The sequence below is a fragment of the Cavia porcellus genome, unplaced genomic scaffold (assembly GCF_034190915.1).
Source record: "Cavia porcellus strain 051 isolate PalLab524CR breed Dunkin Hartley unplaced genomic scaffold, mCavPor4.1 scaffold_14, whole genome shotgun sequence".
Classification (NCBI taxonomy): domain Eukaryota; kingdom Metazoa; phylum Chordata; class Mammalia; order Rodentia; family Caviidae; genus Cavia; species Cavia porcellus.
Window position 1 is genome coordinate 24,406,285 of NW_026947497.1, and position 19,951 is coordinate 24,426,235.

Consider the following 19,951-nt stretch of genomic DNA (forward strand, 5'->3'; position numbering starts at 1 on the left):
CACTAACATAGTTGTAGTGGGGGGAATCTTAATACCTCTCTCTATCAAATAGATCAACTAGACAAAAAAAATCAACAAAGAAATATCAGAATCAAACCAAGCCTGTGAATAAATGGACTTGATAGATGTCTAAAAGTTTTTCACTCCAAAAAATCAGAATAAACATTCTTCTCATCTGTACATGGCACATTCCCACACACTAGTCCACAAAAAATGTTTAAGCAAATGGAGAGGAACTAAAATTATTTCTTATATATTATCAGACCAAAGGGCAGTGACAAAAGAAATAACAAAACCTACACAAACATGTTGAAATTAAACAACACATTTCTGAACAACCAATGGGACACAGAGAAAATTAAACACAAAATTACACAGTTTATACAATTAAATGATAATGCCAGTGCAACATACCGAAACTTATGAGACATAATGATAGCAGTCTTAAGAGGGAAATTTACAGTGATAAATTTTCACATCAGGAAAACAGAATGAGCTTAAATAAACAACCTACTGTTGAAATTTGAACTTCTAGAAAAAGAATAATAAATTAATTCAAAACTCATACACGGGAGAAAATTACAAAGAGCACAAATCAATGCAATTGAGACTAAAAAAATACAAAGAATCAATGAACAGAAAAATTCATTCTTTGAAAGAATTAATAAAACTGATAAACCATTAGCTAACTTCATCAAAAAGAGAAAAGAAAAAATATAAATTGCAGCAATTATGGATAAAAAGGGGGAAATCACAACAGATCCTACAAAATTTAGAAGATCATCAATATCTATAACAAGAACCTGTATTCTAATAAGACTGAAAATACAGAAGAATGGACAGATTCCTACACAGAATTCAATTGCCAAACTAAATCAAGATGATATAAAAATTCTAAATAACCTAATATCAGTCAGTGAAATTGAATATGCAATTAAAACTTTACAGACCAAAAAAAAGCTCAGACACTGACACACTTACAGTTGACTTCTACAAGAAATTTAGAGAACTATTGCCATTAATTCTGAAACTATTTAAGGAACTTGAAAGGGAAGAAATACTTCCAAAATCATTTCTGGAGGTAAATATTACCCTGATTCCAAGCCCAGAGAAGAACCTAAACAAGAAGGAAAACTACAGGCCAATTTCCTTAATAAACTGATGAAAAAGTTCCATAAGATACTAGCAAACAGAATGCAGCAAATAATAAAGAAGATTATACACCATTACCAAGTTGGATTCACACTGAGAATTCAGGGATGGTTCCACGTATCAATAAATGTAATCCTCCATTTTAACAAAACCAAAGACAAAAATCACATGATCATCTCAATAGATGCATAAAAAGCATTTCATAAAGTCTAACACCCTTTCAAGATTAAAAAAAAACCTACAGAAAATTGGAATTCAGTGTCTTTATCTTAACCTAATAAAAGCCATTTATGACAAACTAACAGCTAATGAACTGAGAACTTCCATTCTAAATTCAGGAATAAGACAAGCATGTCTACTATCATCTCTCTTGTTAAATATAGTTCTGGAAAAGTTAGCCAGAGCAATTAGACAAGAAAGAGAAAGAGAATAAGGATAGGAAAGGAAGAAATTAAATTTACATTATTGAAGATAACATGATTCTCTACATAGCAGACCCCAAAACTTCCACCAACAGACTTACAGATTTCATAAACAAATTCAGTAGCATAGCTTGATAAAAAATCAACCTCAAAAATCTATAGCATTTCTATGCCCAAGCAACAAACTCACAGAGAAAGAAATTGTGGAAACCACACCCTTTAAAATACCATCAAAAAAGGGAAATACTTAGGAACCACACTAACAAAAGAAGGAAAATATCTATATATTGAAAATTACAGTACTCTGAAAAGGATCAAAGAAGATATCAGAAAATTGAAAGTTACACCTTGATCATGGATAGGAAGGACCAACATAGTGAAAATGGCTATACTCCCAAAACTACTATACAGGTTTATTGCAACCTCAATTAAACTATCATTAACATTCCTCACAGAACTAGAGAAAACATTCCTAAAATTCATATAGAACCAGAAAAGACCTAGAATAATAAAAGTAACTCTGGGCTACAAAGACAATGCACAAACACATCACAATCCCTGACCTTAAATTATAAGATGAAGATACTGTAATAAAATCAGCATATTATTGACAAAAAAAAAGACTTGAAAATGAGTGGAACAGAATGGAAGATGAAGATAGAACTACAAACACATTATACCATTTTATCTTTGAGAAAAAAACAAATATATTCACTGGAAGAAAGACAGTCTCTTAAACAAATGGTGCTGGAAAAAATGGTTTTCCATATGCCAAAGACTAGAACTAGACCCATGTCTATCACCATGCACTGATCTAAAATCAAAATCAATCAAAGATCTAAGTATTAAAACAGAAACACTAAATATACTGGATAAAATAGGTAGAAATCTTGAAGACACAATTGTAGGCAGAGACTTTATGAACAAAACCCAGATCACAAGAGAAATACACCACAGAATCAACAAATGGGATCTCACCTTATTGAAAAGCCTTTGCACAACCGAAGAAATCACCAATGGAATTAAAAGACTACCCACAGAGTGAGAAAAATTATAATCACTTGTCCTTCAGACAAAGGACTTCTGTCTAGAATATATAAAGAATGAAAGTCATCAGGCCTCCAAAATTCAAAGATCCAATACAAGAATGGGTATCTGAGATGAATGCACACTTCTCAGATGAAGAAATACAAATAGCAAATAAATATATGAAAAAATGCTCAACATCATTGGTCATTCAAGAAATGCAAGTTAAAACAAACTTTCTGGAGGAAGAATAGATATCACTAAGAAAACAACTAATAACAAATGTTGGTGGGGTTTCAGAGAAAAAGGAACCTTCAGGGAAAAAGAGTTCTCCACTGTTGGTAGGAAAACAGACTGATATAACCACTGTGGAAATCCATTTGCCCCAGCTATTCCCTTTCTGGGTATCTTCTAAAAAGAATTAAAAACTTCAGACCACAGTGATATTTGTGTAGCCATGTTTATAGCAGCACAATTTGTAACAGCTAAATCTTAGAAACAACCCAAATGTCCAACAACTGAGCAACTGATAAAAAAAAGATGTGATTTTTTACAAGGGAATACTACTCAGTCATGAAGAAAGATAAACTTGATACTTTTATAGGTAAATTATGCAATTTGAGATCATACTTGTAATATACCAGGCCCAAATGCTCATTAGTTCTCACCAGTGTGAGAACCTGAAATAGTAAACAAGATAAAATATATAATAGATACTGTGAATAGAGAAGAAATTGTTCAAAAGAAAAGGAAAACTGTTATGGGAGAAAGGAGAAAGGAAGGGTAAAGAAAAAAAAAAAATATATATATATATATATACAAAACAGTCAAGATAGTTATACAGTTGATTTCTCTAGATTCATTGAGGAGGAATTTTGTGCTAGTAATATTCTGGACAATATTTGATGCCTATATCTTATACTCTGAACAACTATTGTGGATATAATTATATACAATGTGTTGATTATTGTCACTGTCCTACTAGCTTGTTTTGAAACTTTGTTTTATTGTTTTGTTATTTTCTCATGTTTAAAACTAAAAAAAGTGAATGCACCTAGACACTGTAATGTTAATTGAAATAAATCAGAAATGCAAGCTTCAGTATTATGTGATTTGTCTCATAGGAGAAACCCAAAACATAAAGATAAAATAAAAGATGAAATAAGGAGATGACTCCTTTGCAAATGGGAAAGAGAACAAAAAATAAATGAAGACAGAAAGAAGGGAGGAAAAGGAGAGATTAACAGAATAAGAATTGATATGTATTTAAAAACTACAATGCATGAAACAGATTCACAGAAATATCCAGGAAATTTAAAACTCCACTGAAAGTTGACAAAACCGCTTGAAAGAAACTGAAGATAGACTTAGACCTTGAAGACAGGATGGCAACTAGCAATGATAAAAGGAAAGATCTCTTAAAAATAACAAGGAAGTAGGAAATAATAATTCAATGGCTACAAGATAACACAAAGAAAAATAATTTAAAACTGATAGAGGTCAGCAAAAAACAGCAGTCAACACAAATGACATAAAAATACTATTTACAGAAATGATAGCAGAAAACTTCCCAAGCATGGGAAATGGACCTGACATGCAGATAAGTGAGGCATATAGAACTTCAACTAGCCATAATCAAAATAAATCTACACCTAGACATATAATAATTAAGATCCCAGCAAAAGAAAAGACAAGGGCTGTTAGAGAAAAGAAACAGATCACCTATAAAGGAAAAACCATCAGAATCTCAGCAGACTTCTCAACACAAACTATCAAGTCAAAGAGGGTTTGGAGTTAAGTGTTTCCAAGTCCTGAAAGAAAAAGTAATTCATGATCTTACAAAGAGTGCTGAAGGACATTCAAGAGAAACATAAAGATGACCGTGGTTCCAGGAACAGTATCAGAGCAGGATTGCCAAGCAGGGCAGGCAATTGAATGAAGGAGAAAAATGGGAGACCAATGGCAGGATAGCATGGTAGAGATGAGTCAGAGTATGTCGATTGTAACCATTAATGTAGACAGCCTCAACTCACCAATAAAAAGAAACATGAACATAGTGGATCAAGAGATAGGACCCATCAATATGCTTTATACAAGAAACACATTTTACTCAAATGAAAATTCATGGACTGAAGGTCAAAAGAGACAAGACAATGCTCCATGTGAAGAGGACCCAGAAAAAAAAGCAGGAGCAGCTTGCCCATCAACCATGGAATGGATAGGATATATGGGTAGGGTATAAGGAAAGCTACTCAGCTATAAAGAAGGATAGCCTCAAGGCTCTTGAAGGTAAATAGATGCAATTTGAGATTATGAGTGAATGGTTTGGACTTACATGGGTGAACATCATGTTGTCTCCCTAGTATAAAAAACTGAAGGAGTCAGTGGGTCCAAAATGTAGAATAAATATTGGAGAGTGAAAGAGGAGGAGAAAGACTTCCAGGAGAACATGGTAGATAGATAGCAGCAGCTACGGAAGCTCACTGAGATACCCCACTTAAAATCCAGAAATAGTGCAGGGCAAGAAATCCTAAGCAAGGGGAGATATACTCTGCCGATCCAGGAACAAACTAAACTAAGAGAAACCAACTGGAAACACAATCCCGGTGCTATAACAGGAACAGATAAGGTCTCAGTGCACAAGCTGGAGCGTGCACCACTGGAAGCCTTGATTGGAATTTCTTGCAGCTGCTGCTACATCACAATCAGCAAGGCAAGGAGAGAGGCATGAAATCTCTGAGAATGGGAAGAGGCAAATGGAGTTGAGAGCGGGACTGGCCAGGAGCCCTGCATCGACGTGTGGTGAGTGAGCGGATTGGAGACCCTGCCATAGAGTAGGAGGCTTCAGCAAAGGACATACTGGGACCAGGCAGACTAGCTGGAACAGGACTTTGCAGTGTCCTTAGTCACATATTCCCCTCTCAACTGGGCTGTTTGTTTTCTTGTTACTTTAAAGAAGTTTTTCATTTCATGCTCCCATATTATAAATCTGGGATTGGTGAGGAGTGCCTGGCCTGGGTTTCACCACTGACTTAAGACCCAGTAGGCTAGCCCAAACCACGTCCCAGCACCTGGACATGCACCCTAGCAGTGAAGCCTTCAGTAGGTTGACCTGGAGGGGTGGACCCAGTGGAGGCTGCCAGGTCTGGGTCTCCCTAGTAAACTGCAGTGGGCGGGAACACCTAGCCGGCACAATTCAAACAAACTGTAACCAACAAAGAAAGAAACTGGGCCTCCTATATATGCTTGGGTGGAACGAAGAAAAAATATGGGAAGAGGGAGCAACAAGAAAGAGTCCTTGGCCCCCAATCCTGAGAAACATGCAATATCAGACACAGCACCAATAGACATAAAGCAATATCGCCAGAGTCTCATAGACCAGTTCAAAAATGAAGTTAATGACCTAAAGCAAGATATAAGTAGAATAGTTAAGAGAAATGCTGAGCACCACCCAAGAAAAAACAGATGTTGGAATGGAAGTACAGAAAAAAAGGGGAGAATTGTTTGATGGAGAAAATAGAGAAAGCATAGAATACATGAAGCAGGTTCAAAGGGACTACCAGGAAACTAAAAACTCTATCGAAAACTGGCAGAACAGCTTGAAAGAAACTAAGGACAGACTATCTGAACTGGAGGGCAGATTTGTAATATGGGAGCATGAAATGAAAAACTTCTTTAAAATAACAAGAAAACAAACAGCAATAATATAAAGGCTAGAAGATGATAAGAGGAACTATAACTTAAGAATTAATAACATAAAAGAAGTAGGGACACAAACAAATGGACTACAAAAGCTACTCACAGAAATAATCCAAGAGAATTTCCCTAATTTAGCAAAAGGTAAAGATACTCAGATCTATGAGGCATACAGGACTCCAGCCACCTACAACCCAAACAGAGATACACCCAGGCATATAATAATCAAAATTCCAAATATCCAATATAAGAACAGAATATTAAAAGTCTTCAGAGACAAGAAAGAGATCACTTACAAGGAAACACCCATCAGAATTACAGCAGACTTCTTGGCAAAAACCATCAAATCACAAGAGCGTGGGGGGAAATAATTCAAGCTTTGAAAGATAACAACCTCCATCCAATATTGATATATCCTGCACAACTGTCCCTGGAAAATGATGGAAAAACAAAGTGCTTCCAGGATAAAGAGGAACTAGGGGAATTTGCAACCACCAATTCAACTCTACAGAGAATACTGCAGGATACTCTAAAAAAGGAAAATACTAAAATTCCAGAAATAGTGCCAGAGAGGCCACAAGAATGGAGCAGAAAGAGAAATGAAGAAGAAAAACTGACAACAAATGACAGAAAAAGAGCTCAACAGAAATGAGGCAGAGAAATGGATGGTAGGAACAGCTATTTTGGAGAAAACAAGGCATCATAATAGCTAGTGCTGATTTAGTATCATCTTGTTTTGAAGTCCCATCAAGCTTTTATTCTTCTGTCTCCATTGGTCTTAGCACGTTGTATCTTATTGGATTTTATTATATGTGATAATATAAGCAAAAACTCTTATAGACAAGGAGATTATACAGAAACCATTGTTCATTTTCTGTTAGTTGGTTCTAAATACCCTGTAATAATGTCATTCTCTTGAATGGTTTTACATTGTCTGGATATGTTTGGTGCTACAGCATATGAAGTTATACTCAAAGATTTCAAGGAAAAAGACACTATGATAACCACTTTAATGTCAGGATTATCTTGTGGTGAAACACTATTTTGCTTAAATGGTTACGTTTTGACCTGCGCTGTTTTGTTGTTATGCCCTCTTTTATCTCAATCTCCTTTTTTTAATTATTTACTTTTTTATGTTTATCTTTTTAATTAAGGAAAAAATAAATAAATAATAGCAGGATACATTATAGTAACCTACTTTGATTTCCTATTAACTTGATTTGAAACCCTGTATTGCCCTCACCATCTTGTTTTGACTGATTTTCCCCTATTCTGCTCAGCTTGATAGTACCAAGTTCGAAAGCATAGGCAACAACTGTGAAGATAATAAGATTCATTATGATGCCTATTCTGGTTGACTATTATCCACTTTTAAAGTCCTGTAATGTCTCCAATGTTTTGGTTTTATTCTTTACTATTTTGTTCAATTTTATTATAACTGATGATATAGGCAATTCTTCTTAAGATAGCAAGAGGCAGTATGGTAACCATTGTTGATCACCTTGTATTTTGTTTTTACATTATCTATTATGTCCATCCTTTTGATTTGATTGACTCTGTTCTGATATGTCGCATTTGGTTTTACTCTCTTCAGAAAAAGTAATAAGAACTGTGGGAGTAATAAAACCCAAAATGTGTAAATGTCATTGTACAAAAGAAAAGAAAAGAAAGTGCTCTAAAGGTTATAACTGCATATATGTTTAAGTGTATAAGATAGATAACCATATTACTGAGTTTTTTTGGATCATTGAACAAAACTGTTTGCAGTCTCACCATTTGAAAGTCCACTTTATGTGCTTTAATTTTGTAACGAACAACTATTTCTAAGATGAGAATATGTAATCTATTAACTAGTGATTTCTTACTGTTTATTTTTTAAATTTTTTATAACTTGTACCCTTTTTATGTTTTTTTTTCTTTTTCTCCTTAAATAAAATTAAAAAAAGAAAGAGAAGGAGAAAACATCTAAAGAGGGAAGGTGGATGCCATTGTGAAATTCCTGTTAACTCGTTTGAAGTTCTTCATTGTTTTCATTGTTTTGTTTGGATTGGTTTTATTCTCTTCTATTTTGTTAGATTCTATTATGTCTGATGGTATGGACAGCTGTTTTGAAGACCATAAAATATAATAGTCATTGTTGATTTCCTATCATCTTGCTTTAAAATCCTGTATCACCTTCATTATTTTGTTTTTATTGGTTTTATTCAGTCAGGTTTGCTTGATTTAATATATCTTATTGCATTAGCAGCTATTTTGAAGAAAAAATGAGGCATTATGATAATCATTGTTGATTTCCTATTGTCTTGTTTTAAAGTCCTATGCTGGTATCATTGTTTTACTTTCATTGACTATATTCAGTTTTCCTTTGTTTGGTTTTATTCTCTTTAAAATAAAATAAATTAATTTTAAAAATAAAAAAAGAATTTATTTGCATTACATATATGTATCAAAACCTCAGCAGGAAGGTGATCATCATGTACTTTAAACAGGTAGTAAGAAAAAATAAAAACTGAAAAAAAAAGACAGAAGCTGTTATATTTTACAGCTTGTTACTTTTCGTAATAAACAAAGAAATTCTTAATGTCTTACTATTTTTTTAATTTTATTTAAAAGGAAAAAGAGAAAAAACAAAACAAAACACAGTGGTATAAGGGTACAAGTAATACAGAACTACAAAAAAAAAGAAAAGAGTAAGAAATCACCAGTTAATAGATTACACATTATCATCTTAGAGATAGTTGCTCAAGTCACATTATCAAAGCATACAAAGTGAACATTCAAACAGAGAGACTGCAAACAGTTGTGTTCAATGATCCAACCAAAAACATTAATATGGTCAGCTATTTAACACCCATAAACACACTTGCAGTTGTATCCTTTAGAACACTATTTTTCCCTCTCTTTCTTACAACAAAATTAACACATTTTGGGTTTTAATACTCCTTAGTTCCTATTGCTTTTTTTTTTGGAAGAGAATAAAGTCAAATACTGCAAAACAAAGCTGTCAGTCAAAACCAAGGATAGACATAGCACATGATGTAAAAACTGAGTACAAGGTTATCAACAATGGTTACCATAATGCTTCTTGTTTCCTTAAAAAGATGGTCTATCTCATTAGGTATTATAAAGTTGAACAAAACAGTAGAGAACAAGACCAATAAAACTTAAACATTGTAAACATTACAGGACTTCCAAAGGAGATAATAGTCAAACCAGAATGGGCATCTAAGCAAATCTTATTGCCTTCAAAGTAGTTGCCTATACTCTCAAACTTGATACTATCATACAGAATGGAAAAGAGTCTTATCAGTCAAAACAAGATAGTGGGAGTATTACAGGACTTCAAAACAAGTTAATAGGAAATCAAAAAACTTATTATAATATATTCTGCTAATTTTTTTAATTTTTCCCCTTAATTAAAAAAACCATAGAAAATAACTAAATAAATTTTAATGAATAAGGGAGAGATTGAGATAAAAGAGGACATAACAACATAACAATACAGGTCAAACCATGACTGTTTCAGCAACCTAGTGCTTCATCACCAAATAACCCGACTTAATAGTAGTTACCATAGTGTCTGACTTTTTCCTTGAAATATTTGAATATAACTTCATATACTATAGCTTCAAATATTTCCATATCAAGAAGCCCAGAGTAAACCCTTTCCAATTAATAAGTGAAAACTTTTTATAAGGCTTCAAGGCCACATAATGGGGAATCATGATTACCACATACTTTTATATATTTGAATCATTACTTACATTAGGGAAACTATTCGGTATTCGCACATATGAGATTGACTTATTTCACTTATGAGTATGGTCTCAAGCTGCGCCCATTTATTGATAAATATCTCAGTGTGATCCTTCTTTATATCTGAGTAATACTCCATTGTATAGAAATACCACAGCTTTTTTATCCATTCCTCAGTTAACAGACACTTGGGTTGTTTCCAAGATCTGGCGATTACAAATTGCGCTGCTATAAACATAGGTGCGCATATATCACTGTGGTATGATGCTTTCAGTTCTTCTGGGATTATACCTAGAAGTGGGATAGTTGGAATAAATGGGGCTTCCAATCCCAGCTTTTTGAGAAATCTCCAGACTGACCTCCACAAAGGTTGTACAAGTCTACACTCCCAGCAACAGTGCAGGAGAGTTCCTTTTTCCCACAGCCTCTCCAGCATTTGTTGTTGGTTTTCGTGATCCTGGCCATTCTTTCAGGAGTGAGATGGTATCTCAGTGTGGTTGTAATTTGCATTTCTTTAATGACCAATGATGATGAACATTTTTTCATGTATTTATTTGCCATTTGTATTTCTTCATCTGAGAAGTACATCTTCATCTCAGATGCCCATTTTTGGATTGGATCTTTGAATTTTGGGGGTCTGAGATTTTTTAATTCTTTATATGTTTTAGACAAGAGTCCCTTGTCTGAGAGTCAGTTAACTAAAATCCTTTCCCAGTTTGTGGGTTTTCTTTTCACTATGCTGGACATTTCTTTTGACATGCAGAAACTTTTTAATAAGAAGTGGTCCCAGTTATTGATTCTGGGAAGTATTTCCCATGCGGTTTGAGTCCTGTTCATGAATTCTCTACCTACCCCTATGTCTTCAAGGTTTCTAGCCAATTTGTCTTCCAATAGATTTACTGTTTCTGTTTTAGTACTCTGATCTTTGACCCATTTAGATTTTAATTTAGTACATGGTGATAGGCATGGGTCTAGCTTTAGTTTTCAGCAAATGGAGTGCCAGTTTTTCCAGCACCATTTATTAAAGAGACTCATTCTTCCAGTGAAACTGTTTGGCTCCTTTATCAAAGATAAGGTAGTGGGGTGTGTTTGTAGTTGTGGTTGTATCTTCTAATCTATTCCATTGATCTTTGTCTCTGTTTTGATTCTACTACCATGTTCATTTTACTACTGTTGCTTTGTAGTATAACTTCAAGTCAGGGATTGTGATGCCTCCTGCCTTGCCTTTGCTGCTTAGAATTGCCTTAGCTATTCTAGGTCTTTTCTGGTTCCAGATAAATTTTAGGAGTGACTTTTCTAGATTTATAAGGTATGTTGATGGTATTTGTATTGGGATTGCATTGAATCTGTATAACAGTTTTGGAAGAATGGCCATTTTCACAATGTTTGTTCTTCCTATCCATGAGCAAGGGATGTCTTTACATTTTCTGAGATCAACTTCGATTTCTTTTTTCAGTGTATTATAATTTTCCTTGTATAGGTCTTTCACTTCTTTCATAAGAGTAATTCCTAAATATTTCATTTTTTTTGCTTGCTAATGTGAAGAGTGTGGTTTCTCTTATTTCCCTCTCTGTGATTTTGTTGTTAGTGTATAGGAATGCTATTGATTTCTGAGTATTGATTTTATATCCAGCTACATTACTGAATTTATTTATTATATCTAAGGGTCTTTCAATGGAGTTTAGGGGCTCTTCTATGTAGAGTATCATGTCATCTGCAAACAATGATAATTTAACTTCTTCTTTTCCTATCTTTACCCCTTTTTTTCTCTCTCTTGTCTAATTACTCTGGCTAGTACTTCCAGTACTATATGAAATAGGAGTGGTGATAAAGGACATCCTTGTCTTGTTCCTGATTTTAAAGTAAAGGTTTTCAATTTTTGGCCATTTAGTATGATGCTGGCTGTTGGTTTGTCATAAATGGCCTTTATTATATTGAGGTAAAGACCATCTATTCTAATTTTCTGTAAAGTTCTTATCATGAATAAATGTTGGACCTTATCGAAAGCTTTTTCTGCATCTATAGAAATGATCATGTGATTCTTACTTTTGGCTTTATTGATATGGTGGATTACATTTACTGATTTACGTATGTTGAACCATCCATGCATTCCTGGGATGAATCCCACTTGGTCATGGTGTATAATCTTCTTGATGATTTGCTGGATCCTATTTGCCAATATTTTATTGAGGATTTTTGCATCTGTGTTCATTAGGGAGATGAGTCTACAGTTCTCTTTTTTAGTTGGGTCTTTCTCAGGTTTTGGTACTAGAGTAATATTTGCTTCCAGGAATGACTTAGGAGGGATTGCTTCCCTTTCAATTTCATTGAATAGTTCGAGGAGTGTCAGCATTAGGTCTTCTTTGTATTTCTTGTAGAATTCTGCAGTGAATCCATCTGGGCCTGGGCTCTTCTTTGTAGGTAAGGAATTAATTACATTTTCAATTTCATTAACAGAGTTTGGGTTATGCAGCAGTTTTGCATCCTCTTGATCTAGCTTTGGTACTTCATATATTTCTAGGAATCTGTCTATTTCTTCTGTGTTATCAAACCATTGAGAGTAGAGGTTTTCGAAATAGGTGTTGATGATCTTCTGTATTTCTGTAGAGTCTGTAGTGATTTCACCTTTTCTTTGATTCATTGATTCTTTGGATTGTTTTCTTAGTCTCTATTGCATTGATTTCTGATCTGATTTTTATTATTTCCTCTCTTCTTTTGGCTTTGGGCTTGACTTGCTCTTCTTTTTCTAGCTTTTTGAGGTCTAGCATCAAGTTATTTATTTGTATTCGTTCTGTTTTCCTGATGTGGGAACTCAGTACAATAAATTTTCCTCTGAGGACGGCTTTCATTGCATCCCACAGATTCTGGTAAGTTGTATCTGCACTTTCATTTTCTTGTAGATATTGTTTAATTTCTTCTCTAATTTCTTCTGTGGCCCACTGATTACTCAAAAATATGTTATTCAGTTTCAATGTGTTTATGGGATTTTTGCAGTATCTTTTATCATTAATTTCTAATTTCAGAGCACTATGATCTGATAGCATGCAAGGGATGATTTCAACTCTTTTGCATTTGTTTAAATATGTTCTGTGAGCTAATATATGTCTATTTTATGTACTGCTGAGAAGAATGTGTATTCTGATGTTGTTGGGTGGAACATTCTGTATATGTCTATCAAATCCATTTGTTCGCAGGTGTGATTCAGTACTGTTATTTCTTTGCTCATTTTCTGTCTGTTTGATCTGTCCCTTGGTGTCAATGGCGTATTAAGGTCTCCTGTTACAATTGTGTTACTAATAATTTGAGTTTTCATTTCTGTTAATAGTTGTTTTATATAAGTGGGTGCTCTGGAGTTTGGTGCCTATATATTTAAGATAGTTATCGCTTCCTCTTGAAGTTTTCCCCTAATGAGTATGTAGTGACCTTCTTTGTCCTTTATGGTCATTGTTGGTTTACAGTTCATGTTTTCTGCAAACAGAATGGCTACTCCTGTTTTGTTTTGTTTTGTTTTGTTTTGTTTTGTTTTGTTTTTTGGATTCCTGCTGCACGAAGTATTGTTTTCCATCCTATGACTTTCAGTCTGTGAGTATACTTCTGGGTTAGATGGGTTTCCTGTAAAGAGCATATGGTTCGATTTTGTTTCTTGATCCATTCTGCTAGTCTGTTTCTTTTGATTGGTGCACTGAGACCATTTACATTAATGGTTATTACTGTTAAAAGCTGGTTTATTGTTGACATGTTATCTCTCTGCTGTTGCATCTTTATCTTTCTGTTCTGTTTATTTATCTGCTTTGCTTAGTGGTTTATTCCTTTGTTTATCTAAACTGTCTTTCAATATTTTTTGCACGGTTGGCTTGGTGTTCATGAAGTTCTTTTTTTTTCTTTTTTTTAAATTTTATTTAAGGAGAAAAAAATCAGAGAAAGGGTACAAGTTATACAGATTTACAGAAAAAATAAACAGTAGGAAATCACTAGTTAATGGATTACATGTTATCATCTCACAAATAGTTGTTCAAGTCACAAAATTAAAGTTTGTAAAGTGGACATTCCAACAATGATACTGCAAACAATTCTGTTCAATGATCCAATAAAACTCAGTGATATCATTTTCTATCTTATACACTTAAATATACATGCAGTTATATCGTTTAGAGCACTTTCTTTTCCTCTCTTTTGTACAATGACAATTACACATTTTGGGTTTTGTTATTCCCACAGTTCTTATTACTTTTTTGGAAGGGAGTAGAACCAAATGTGACATAACAGAACAGAGTCAATCAAATCAAAAGGGTGGACATAATAGATAATGTAAAAGCATAATACAAGGTGATCAATAATGGTTACCATAATGTCTCCCACTATCTCTAATAGAATTGCCTATATCATCAGTTATAATAAAATTGAACAAAACAGTAAAGAACAAAACTGACAAAACCAAAACATTGGAGACATTGTAGGTCTTCAAAAGTAGATAAAAGTCATCGAGAATGGGAGTCATAATGAATCTCACTATCTTCACAGCTGTTGCCTAAACTTTCGAACCTGGTACTATCAAGCAAAACAGAATAGGGGGACATCAGTCAAAAATAAGATGGTGAGAGCAATACAGGGCTTTAAATCAAGATAATGGAAAGTCAAAGTGGGTTACTATAATATATTCTGCTATTTTTTATTTATTTTTCCCTTAATTAAAAGGATAAAAATAAAAAAGTAAATAAAGAAGTGGAGATTGAGATAAAAGAGGGCATAACAGCAAAACAACACAGATCAAAACATAACCATTTAAGCAGAATAGTGTTTCACCACAAGATAATCCTGACCTAAAAGTAGTTACTATATTGTCTCTTTCCTTGAAATCTTTGAGTATAACTTCGTATACTGTAGCATCAAATATATCAAAACAATGTAAAACCATTTAAGAGAATGACAGCATTACAGAGTATTTAGAATCAACCATCAGAAAATGGACAGTGGTTTCTGTATAATCTCCTTGTCTTTAAAAGTTTTTGCTTATACTATCGTACATAATAAAATCCAATAAGATACAACCTGTTTAGACCAATGGAGACAGAAGAACAAAAGCTTGATGAGACTTCAAAACAAGATGATACTAAATCAGTATTACCTATTAAGACGTCATTTTCTCCAAAATAGCTGTTCCTATCATCCAATCTTCTCTGCCTCATTTCTGTTGAGCTCTTTTTTTGTCATTAGTTGTCAGTTTGTCTTCTTCATTTTGTTCTCTGCTCCATTCATTGTGGCCTCCCCGCCACTATATCTGGATTCTTTGTATTTTTCTTTTTTTAGAATATCCTGCAATACTCTCTGTAGAGTTGAATTGGTGGTTGCAAATTCCTCCAGTTCCTCTTTATCCTGTAAGCACCTTGTTTTTCCATCAATTTCCAGGGACAGTTGTGCAGGATATCTCAATCTTGGCAGGAGATTATTATCTTTCAAAGCTTGAATTATTTCCCCCCACACTCTTCATGATTTGATGGTTTGTGCAGAGAAATCTGCTGTAATTCTGATGGGTGTTCCCTTGTAAGTGGTCTGTTTCTTGTCTCTGACAGCTTTTAATATTCTGTTCTTGTATTGAATTTCTGGAATTTTTATTATTATATGCCTGGGTGTTGCTCTGTTTGGGTTGTAGGTGACTGGGGTCCTGTATGCCTCATACATCTGAGTATCTTTACCTTTTGCTAAATTAGGAAAACTCTCCTGGACTATTTCTGTGAGTAGCTTTTGTATTTCATTTGCTTGTGTGCCTACTTCTTCTTTTATGTTCTTAATTCTTAAGTTATGGATCCTCTTATCATCTTCTTGTCTTTGTATTATTGCTGTTTGCTTCTTTGTTACCTTTAAGAAGTTTTTCATTTCATTCTCCCATATTACAAATCTGCCCTCCAGTTCAGATAGTCTGTCCTTAGTTTCTTTCAAGCTGTTCTGCCAGTTTTCGATAGAGTTTTTAGTTTCCTGGTAGTCCCTTTGAACCTGCTTCATGTATTCTATTCTTTCTCTATTTTCTCCATCAAACAATTCTCCCCTCTTTTTCTGTTCTTCCATTCCACCATCTGTTTTTTCTTTGGGTGGTGCTTAGCATTTCTCTAACTATTCTGCTTACTTCTAGCTTCAGGTCATTAATAACTTCATTCCTGAACTGATCTATGAGGCTCTCTAGATGGCGCTTTATGTCTATCGGTGCGGTGTCTGCTATTATCTGTTTCTCAGGATTACGGGTGGAGGAGCCTTTCTTGTTGCTGCCTCTTCCCATATTCTCTGTTCCTTATATATGCAAGCTTATATAGGAGGCCCAGCTTCCCTCCCTGTCAGCCATAGCCTGATCGAATTGTGCCGGCTAGGTGTTCCCGCCCACCGCAGCACACCAGGAAATTCCAGAACAGGCAGCCTACGCGGGGCCCGCCCCTCCAGGCCACCCTCAGGCTCTGGGATCTGGGTTGGGCTAGCCTACTGGGTCCGCCAGCAGCATCACGTAGGCTAGGCACTTCTCACCAATCCCGCTTGAGAGGGGGATGCGTGGCTGGAGTCGCTGCAGCGCCCCGCTTCCGCAAGTCTGCCCAGTCCCAGAATGTCCTCCGCTGGAGTCAAACTGTGGTAGAGTGTCAGTTTCTCTCACTCACCTCACCACAAGTCAATGCACAGCTCCCCGCCCATCCTGTTTTCAACTCTGTTCGCCGATTCCCGTTCTTAGAGCTTCCGCGCATCTCTCTCCTTGCCGAGCCGATGTAGACGCAGCCGCCTCATGGCTGGAAACCCAAATCGTGGATTCCAATGGCGCAGGCTCCAGCCTCCACACTGAGGCCCCTCTGTTCCTGTTCTAGCACCAGGACTGCATTCCAAGTTGATTTCTCTCAGCCCAGTTTGTTCCTGGGTCAGCAGAGCATATCTCCACCTGCTTATGTCTCCTTACTCCGCACCATTCCTGAATTCTGAGCTGAGTCTTTCAGAGATCCTCCGTAGCTGCTGTTATCTGTCCGCCATGTTCTCCCGGAAGTTCATGAAGTTCTTCAGCTGTTCTTTGTCATGGAAGTATCATATTTCACCATCAATTTTGAATGATAGTTTTGCAGGGTACATCAGTCAGGGTTGGAAATCATTTTGCTTTAGGATCTGGAATACTTCACTCCATGCTCTTCTTGACTTTATTGTTTGAGCTGTGAAGTCTGCTGTGATTCTGATAAGTTTTCCTTTATAAGTGATCTGTCTTTTCTCTCTGACAGCTTTTAATAATCTATTCTTGTGTTGGATTTCTGGGATGCTGATTATTATATGTCTGGGTGTAGTTTTATTTTGGTTATAACTATTTGGAGTTCTATATGCTTCACTGATCCTGATATCGGTTTCTGATCTCATGCTTGGGAAATTTTCAGCTATTACTTCTCTAAATATCCTCTTGACATCCTTTATGTTGTCTCCTTCTTTTTCATTAATCCCTGTCAATCTTATGTTATTTTTCTTTGCATCATCTTGCAGTTGTTGAATTGTTGTTTCCTGATTCCTTGTTATTTTTAAAAGATCTTTCCTTTCCTGTTCACTAGCTGCAATCCTGTCTTCAAGGTCTGAAATTCTATCTTTTACTTTCATTGAGGTGGTTTTTACAACTTTCAGTGGAGTTTTTTATTTCCTGTATATCTCTGTGCATCTGCATTATGTATTCTGTTTGTTTCTTATATTGCTTATCTAGGGATTCTATCTTTTTGTTTAGTTCCTCCAATTTTTTAACTGTGTTTTCTTTAGATATATTCAGAATCTCTTTCATTTCTTTTATCATTTCTTCTTTTACCTGGGAGATTATTTCAAGTTTGAATCCCTTTAAAGCTTCCTGGAGTTGCTTGTTAATTTCAGTAGCTATTATGTCTGATATTTGAGGTAAATGGCATATATTTTCTTCTATATACATCGCTCCTAGGGTTTCTTGAGATGGGCTGGAGGTTTGAGGTTGTAATTTTGTCTTTTGTTTTGTCATTTTCCTATATTTCTGTTTTTCAAGTGTTATTTGAAAGCTTCCTCAAGGTCTGTTGGAAATCCACTTCTATGTTTGCAGCTCCTGGGACTCTGGCACCCAGTTACCCCAAGCCACTGGGCCTGTAGAACCAATGGCCCTCTTCTGCCTGTTTAGAACACCATAGTTCCAGATAAGCTGGGCTTCAGGGACACTGTGCGCCCACCTGCTTGTTGGAAGCTCCACAGTTCTCCAAGCACAGCTGGGATGGGGAGGTGGATGTAGATGCCTCAAACCCACTTATGCACTTCCCTGCACCCGGAAGCCTGGAGGGTCCCGAACAGTTTGGGCTTGGGGCAGAGTGCACTGAGCACTTACTGCAGGCCACGGGGCCTCTGGAACCTGCGATGCTCGCCTGCTTGCTGAAATATCCATAGTCCTCCAGACACACGGGGAGCTGGATTCAAGCACCCCAGATCTGCCCAGCCCTTCCTCTGCACCCAGATGGTGAGGGGCAGGAGTCCCAAATAGGCTGGGCTCCAGGGATAGTGTGTGCCTGCCTTCTTGATGGAAACTCCACAGTTCTCCAAGTGAAGCCAGAATGGGGAGGTGGATGTAGATGCCTCAAACCCACTTATCCACTTCACTGCACCCAGAAGCCTGGAGGGTCTGGAACAGTCTGGGCTTTGGGCAGAGTGCACTGAGCACTTACCACAGGCCACAGGGCCTCTGGAACCTGTGATGCTCCCCTGCTTATTGAGATATCCACAGTCCTCCAGACACACAGGGAGGTGGATGCAGGTGCCCCAGATCCGCCCAGCCCTTCCTCTGCACCCAGATGGTGAGGTGCAGGAGTCCCAAATAGGCTGGGCTCCGGGGATTGTGTGCACCCGCCTACTTGCTTGAAACTCCACAGTTCTCCAAGCGCAGCTTGAATGGGGAGGTGGATACAAAGAAATTCTTGAACAAGAGCTCCTGTCTGGAGAAAAAACAAAGTAGATTCTGGACTGTTGGCAAGTTAGCTGGAAACCTTGAAAGAAATTAAGGGAATGATTATGCAGAAACCAAAATTCTAATGCTAATTATCAACAATTTAAGAATAAGTGAGCTGTCAAAGGTGGGGGCTTTATGCTTAAAGGGAGATCACTGTACATAAAAGAAGAGCTAGAGTCCCAGTCATAGAATAATACTCTAGCAATCTTCAGTAAAGAAGTCAATACATTGAGCAGGGAATTCAGGAGCAGTTGAAAGACCTCCACAGCAACCCAAAAGCAAACACTTCAGTAAGGAAGAGAAGAAAACATATGCAAGATACTTGCAGTGGTTCCCTCCTCTTTTGACAGTGGAGAAAGGCACTTGGATGACCAGGAGAGCTTATGACTGACCTATTGTAAAGTGTCATCCTGGGTTATGGCTTGTGTCTACAGATCCCCCCAAAGCATCATTTGGTCATACGTGGAGCTTTCCAGAGGTGACTGAATCTAGAATATGTGATGCTGGGATTAAGGGTATGATACTGGGATTGATTTGTAGTGCAATTCAAGGATTATGGCTGACCCACCCCAGGTGTGAGTGCCACCCACTCTAAGGATAGGTAACCTGAGTAGGATACAAGGCCCCGACAGAGGGCTGTTGCTGTTACTGCTTTCTATCTGTTTCTTGCTTCCTGGCTACTTACTGCTTTGCTGTCTTCTGCCCCCTGAGGACTGTTTCTGTTGTGCCATGCCCTCTGCCATGTCACTCAGCCTTAGAACCAGCCAACTATAAACTGATACCTCTACAAAGTATGAGCTAAGTAAACATTTCTTTCTTTCACTTTTCTGTTTGGGATTTTGTCTCAGCAATGAGAAAGTAACTGAGACATCCTGACTGTACTTCTAGGATGGTACAGGTTAGGGAAATACCTAAGAGTGAGCCTGCTTCAAAGTTAAGTTTAAGA